The following is a 7,071-nucleotide window of genomic DNA, read 5'->3' as shown; positions in this document are numbered from 1 at the left end:
ATCTTTGATAAAGGAGGCAAGACTATACAATGGAGAAAAGACAGTCTCTTCAATAAATGATGCTGGGAAAACTGGACAGCTACATGTAAAAGAATGAAATTAGAACACTCCCTAACACCATATACAAAAATAAACTCAAAATGGATTAGAGACTTAAATGTAAGGCCAGAGACTATAAAACTCTTAGAGGAAAACATAGGCAGAACACTTTATGACATAAATCACAGCAAGATCCTTTTTGACATACTTCCTAGAGAAACAGAAATAAAAACAAAAATAAACAAATGGGACTTAATGAAACTCAAGAGCTTCTGCACAGCACAGGAAACTATGAACAAGATGAAAAGACAACCCTCAGAACGGGAGAATATATTTGCAAACGAACCAACTGATAAAGGATTAATCTCTACAATATACAAGCAGCTCATGCAGCTCAATATCAAAAATCAAACAACCCAATCCAAAAATGGGCAGAAGACCTAAATAGACATTTCTCCAAAGAAGATATCCAAATTGCCAAGAAACACGTGAAAGGATGCTCAACATCACTAATCATCAGAGAAATGCAAATCAAAACTACAATGGGATAACACCTCACCCTGGTCCGAATGGCCATCATTAAAAAATTTGCAAACAATAGATGCTGGAGAACGTGTGGAGAAAGGGGAGTCCTCTTGCACTGTTGGTGGGAATGTAAATTGATACAGCCACTATCGAGAACAGTTTGGAGGTTCCTTAAAAAACTAAAAATAGAACTACCATATGACCCAGCAATCCCACTACTGGGCATATACCCGGAGAAAACCATAATTCAAAAAGAGTCATGTACCACAATGTTCATTGCAGCACTATTTACAATAGCCAGGACATGGAAGCAACCTAAGTGTCCATCGACAGATGAATGGATAAAGAAGATGTGGCACATATACACAAAGTAATATTACTCAGCCATAAAAAGAAACGAAATTGAGTTATTTGTAGTGAGGTGGATGGACCTAGAGTCTGTCATACAGAGTGAAGTAAATCAGAAAGAGAAAACAAATACCGTATGCTAACACATACATATGGAATCTAAAAAATAATAATAATAATGGTTCTGTGGAACCTAGGGGCAGGACAGGAATAAAGACGCAGATGTAGAGAATGGACTTGAGGGCGTGGGGGGGATGGGGTATCTGGGACGAAGTGAGAGAGTGGCACTGACATATATACACTACCAAATGTAAAATAGATAGCTACTGGGAAGCAGCCGCATAGCACAGGGAGATCAGCTTGGTGCTTTTTGACCACCTAGAGGGGTGGGATAGGGAGGGTGGGAGGGAGATGAAAGAGGGAGGAGATATGGGGATATATGTATATGTATAGCTGATTCAATTTGTTATAAAGCAGAAACTTACACATCATTGTAAAGCAATTATACTCCAATAAAGATGTTTAAAAAAATCTTGTGTACACAGCATTGCAGTATAAGTAGGGCCTCCCATGTGAATGTGTTTCATTCCTAAATATTCATGCCCTCCCTAGATCTCTCTTATTTCAGGTTGTTATTTCTCCTATTAGAAATTATTAAGATTGTACCATGTCAAATAAAGTTTATTATTTAAATTTATTTTAATTCTAAATGTTTTTGCCATAAAACATGATCAAATGAAAACAGGAAAGGGAAAAATATTCAAAATTAAATCAACAATGACAAATTGAAATAATTCCAGGAACAGTTTAATAATCCTCTCTTAGGAAGTAACTAGTTAGAGATAAATCCTTTCTTTCACAATTGTTCCATTTAGGATAATTTTGCACAATGTGAATTTTATGTGAAGCAAAGACAAATAAAAAGACCTCTAAACGTGTTTTTGTGTGTGTGTGTAATAAACAAGCTGTGCTTCCGACTTGCAATCTCCTACTTACCCCAAGTTAAAGACATAAGCTTTATTTCCATAGACTTCAATCCTAGTTAAGCTATTTTCTTTTTAAAAATGAGGTCCTAACAGGCACTTTTCTCAAGCAATCTGGTTTCATCCATACGTAAACTTTTATGGCACACAATTGTGTTACGTATTTTTTTTCCAAACCACTTCAGTTCACTTGGCTGCCATTTTACATAAACAATTGCAATGAATATTGCCTCCAGTCTCAGTCTTACCAGTGCAAAATTTGTGTTAATATGACTCTGTCTGGTTTTGCTTGCATCATCAGACATTTTTACTCTTATACTTCATCGATATTGTCAGTGCTTGGCTCTCTTTGAAGCCTCTAGGATTTGGATGTCTACAAAAACAACAGACATCTGAAAGCAACATTTTCCTTAACTTATGGTTGCTGCTGATGTCCAAATTTATTCGTACTTAGTAAAAATCACCCACCCACTACACAACTTTTTGTCTATATAAATATATATATATTCATAAATATATACATTTATTTTGCATATATATATTATTTTTAAGAGTAGTTTTAGGTTCACAGAAAAATTGAGGGGAAGATACTGGTATTTCCCATATACACCCTCCTTCCCCACACATGTAGAGCCTCCCTCATTATCAACATCCCCCACCAGAGTGATATACTTGTTACAGTTGACAAACCTACATACACATCATAATCACTCAAAATCCTTGGTTTACATTAGGGTTCACTCTTGGTGCTGTACGTTCTATGGTTTTGAACAAGTGTACAATGACATGTATCCATCATTACAGTATCCTAGGAAATATTTTCTCTGCCTTAATATATTTTGTAAATTGTCCACTTATCTAAAATGTTTTATAGATATATTTTTAAATTTTTTTATTTTTGGCTGCGTTGGGTCTTCATTGCTGTGTGCGTGCTTTCTCTAGTTGATACGAGCAGGGGCTACTCTTCATTGTCGTGCACGGGCTTCTCATTGCAGTGGCTTCTCTTGTTGCGGAGCACAGGCTCTAGGCACGCGGGCTTCAGTAGTTGTGGCTCGCAGGCTCTAGAGCGCAGGCTCAGTAGTTGTGGCACATGGGCTTGGTTGCTCCATAGCCTGTGGGATCTTCCCGGACCAGGGCTCGAACCCGTGTCCCCTGCATTGGCAGGCGTATTCTTTTTTTTTTTTAACATCTTTATTGGAGTATAATTGCTCTACAATGGTGTGTTAGTTTTTGCTTTATAACAAAGTGAATCAGCCATACATATACATATATCACCATACCTCCTCCCACTTGCATCTCCCTCCCACCCTCCCTATCCCATCCCTCTAGGTGGTCACAAAGCACCGAGCTGACCTCCCTGTGCTATGTGGCTGCTTCCCACTAGCTATCTATTTCACATTTGGTAGTGTATATATGTCCATGCCACTCTCTCACTTCGTCCCAGCTTACCCTATCCAATCCCTGTGTCCTCAAGTCCATTCTCTACGTCTGCGTCTTTATTCCTGCCCTGCCCCTAGGTTCTTCAGACCTTTTTGTTTTAGATTCCATATGCATGTGTTAGCATACGGTATTTGTTTTCTCTTTCTGATTTACTTCACTCTGTATGACAGACTCTAGGTCCATCCACCTCACTACAAATAACTCAATTTCATTTCTTTTTATGGCTGAGTAATATTCCATTGTATATATGTGCCACATCTTCTTTATCCATTCATCTGTCGATGGACACTTAGGTTGCTTCCATGTCCTGGCTATTGTAAATAGTGCTGCAATGAACATTGTGGTACATGACTCTTTTTGAATTATGGTTTTCTCAGGGTATATGGCAGGTGTATTCTTTTTTTTTTTTTTAACATCTTTATTGGAGTATAATTGCTTTACAATGGTGTGTTAGTTTCTGCTTTTATAACAAAGTGAATCAGTTATACATATACATATGTTCCCATATCTCTTCCCTCTTGCATCTCCCTCCCTCCCACCCTCCCTATCCCACCCCTCTAGGTGGTCACAAAGCACCGAGCTGATCTCCCTGTGCTATGCGGTTGCTTCCCACTAGCTATCTATTTTACGTTTGGTAGTGTATATATGTCCATTCTTAACCACTGAGCCACCAGGGAAGCCCCATGTTTTATATTCTTAACAAAACACTTTGTTTAAAGTCAACTTTCAAAATCATAGAATATCACATTTCTGGGCTTCCATTAATTAACTTCTAATTCATCTATGAGCCTAAACTACTAGTTTGTCAGGATAATTAGTGTCAGCATCATTTGCTTTTCTTCAGCCTCTGTAAGGTTTCTTAAGAATCTAGGAGCACTCTGAGTTCCTGAAAATGTGAGAGAATTTCAATTATCTTTCTACCATAGTGGCCTTTAATAATGTCACTGTTGAAGACTACACAATTCCCCAATTATCTGGGTCACTCAATTCTTCATCATATGTAGTGTGTGAGAAGTTTTGCAAAACATGAAAGCCCTATGCCTAGAATTGATCCTTCCCCATACACCCAGGAGTCACATCAGAGGTCTTATCCATTCCTCTCTGCTGTCCTCAAAGGAATGTTCCCATCTGCCTTTTCCTTTTCTTCCTAGACACCCAATACAATCTGTTCTTGAGAAACACCCTTGGACTTTATGTAATCTTTATTGTGCCACAGCTTTCCTGAGACAAGACAGAACAAAGTCTGGCTATCCATTTAAAACAGAAGGGAGACAAACTATTTAAAAAATTAATAATCAATTGGCTCATAGTTCAATAAATTGTACCACCACTGCTATTCAATTTAGTGTTCTACAACCAAGGAAGCAACTGTATTATCCTGTAGAATGCTGATTCTCTCTAGGAAATGTTATTAATGCCAGCATCTATAGTTATGGCAAAAGATACTTCACTATTCCTTTCTATATTGTTGTTTGAAGCGTATTCATTTTAGATCACTCACTTAAAGTTAATGATCCACAAATAGGAGAAACAAAATAAGCTGCCTATTTGTGGTGAACAATTGTTTAGGTTTTCTTATATAGATTAGTATTGATTTTTTCTTCAGATATATATTAAACTAATATGTTGTTCTGTTTCATAATTGGAATGAAGTAACTTATTCATTCAACCATTTATCTCACTCTCTATAGATCAATAGTTAGACAGATATAGATATAGATACAGATATAACAAAAATAAAAGCAAACATATAATCTATACTAGGCACCGTACTACGTTTTGGGGTAAAAAGGCCCTCTTAGAGCTTATATTTTAGTGAACACTAAGTTAGAAGGATCTGTATGCTCTTCTTTACATCAATGTGTGAGAATCCTGCAAGGAAATCTGTTTATGTGGGGTATTAGTAACTGTTATATATAAATACAATTGTTATATATACTATAAATACATACGTTTCATGGACAAATACGACAGGAATGGTACATTAAACTCAGTCATAGTTCTTTTCTTGCAGGACTACTCCATTATGCTAATGTGAATGACGCATCTCTTGCAGAGGATATAGTCTATATAGCATTTCCAAACTTACTGGCTACAGAGTATTTCCATCACAGAACATTTCATTACAATCTGAAATGTCTGAACTTTAAAATTTCATGTACTTCTTAAAAATTATTTCTTTTCCTATAAGTATGAACTTTTTAGTATACTGTTATTTGATTGGCTTTCATTTTTAATAATCTCTTAGTAACATAGATTTTATAGGCAAAGCCTCATGAAATGTATAATCCCCTAAAAAATATCTTTCAAAACTAAGGTGGATAGATTTAACATATTGACAGAGAATATAGTAATATATGGGTAAGCCTTCGTTTGCATCTTTGAATCCAACATATCTTTTCTACTCAATATAATTTAATCTTGCTCCTTAGTCCAATTTACAAATTTAAAATCTTTGACTTTTCCCTTTCTGTGCTACCCAGACAGCGGTCTGTAAGGCCTTGTTCTGGGTTCCTGTCATAACTTTCAGGGAAACTTTCACAATGCCCAGAGCCTTTGATGTCCTGCAAATGAAGGAGGATGTCCTCAAACTTTGCAGCAAGAACCCACTTAGGTGGCACCAACCTTGACTTCCAAATCAGACAGTTATCTAAGAAGGAAAAGTGATGGCATTACCTCTGAATCTGAAGAGGACCTGGGAGAAGCTTCTGCTGTCCGCTTCTGCCATCACTGCCGTTGAAAACCTGGCTGGTGTCTGTAGCATAACCTCCAGGAAGACCAGCCAGAGAGCTGTGCCGAAGTCTGCTGCTGCCATGGGCGCCACTCCTACTGCTGGTCACCTCGCTCCTGGAACCTCACTCACCGGAGCCTGGCAGGCTTCTGGGAGCCGCGACTCCTGGCGGTTCCCAACACCAGGCCTGACCACCGGCGTGAGAGGCATCTTCTGTGAACCTGCCTACCACTGCTCCGTGTAACACAAACCAGTCTCTGTGCCGTGTGTACACCACCATCTGTGCAACAACCGGGAGCTCGCTCTACGGGTCTGACGTGATTGATGGACGCTGACCCGGGAAGATCTGCGCATGCGTGGTTCCCTCTCCCGTGAGCACCTGCGGGAGTCCCGCCTACTCTCGACTTGTACGAAGATCCTCAACAGGTGGTGAAGGAAGGGCCGGCCTCAGCTGAGAAGGCTGTGACCAAGGAGGAATTCAGGGTGAACGGACTGCTCCAGCTCCTGAATTTACTGCTGCTCAACCCGAGGTGGCAGCCTGGTCTGAAGGCGGCAGGTGCCCTCTGTGCCTGCCCAGCAGTTCCCCACTGAGAACCACAGTGCACAGCGGTCACTGAAGACGCCACTGAAGATGGGCTGCAGCTGCCGCTGCTCAGGCCATGGAATGGGAGGAGCAACCGCTGAATGGTCTTCAGCTGTTCTTCTGCAGACTCTTAAAAAGGAAATAGGGTGACAGAAAATAAAGTTTCCAAAGTAAGATAAGATGAGATGAGATTAGGTAAAATAAGATAAAATAAAATAAAAAAATTAAATTAAAAATCTCTTTTGATTGGAGTGATGAGTCCATTTATACTTGATATAGTCATTAATATGATTGGCTTTACGACTGCCATTTGTTTTTTATGTCCGTTGTCTTTGTTGCTCCTTTATTCTTCCTTAACACATTTCATGTAAAACCAAATTTTTAGTATTCATTTTAATTCCTCTGTTGATTTTCTATTTACT

General features: G+C 38.8%; 1 pseudogene; it reads left to right on the top strand.

Annotated features, from left to right (window-relative positions):
* Positions 1–5,878: 5,878 nt before the first annotated feature.
* LOC137760771 (small ribosomal subunit protein uS2 pseudogene) lies at positions 5,879–6,799 on the top strand (annotated as a pseudogene).
* Positions 6,800–7,071: the final 272 nt, after the last annotated feature.

Source organism: Eschrichtius robustus, chromosome 3, assembly GCF_028021215.1.
Source record: "Eschrichtius robustus isolate mEscRob2 chromosome 3, mEscRob2.pri, whole genome shotgun sequence".
NCBI lineage: Eukaryota > Metazoa > Chordata > Mammalia > Artiodactyla > Eschrichtiidae > Eschrichtius > Eschrichtius robustus.
Note: the sequence above shows the minus strand (reverse complement) of the source record. Positions and strands in the feature narration are given on the sequence as shown.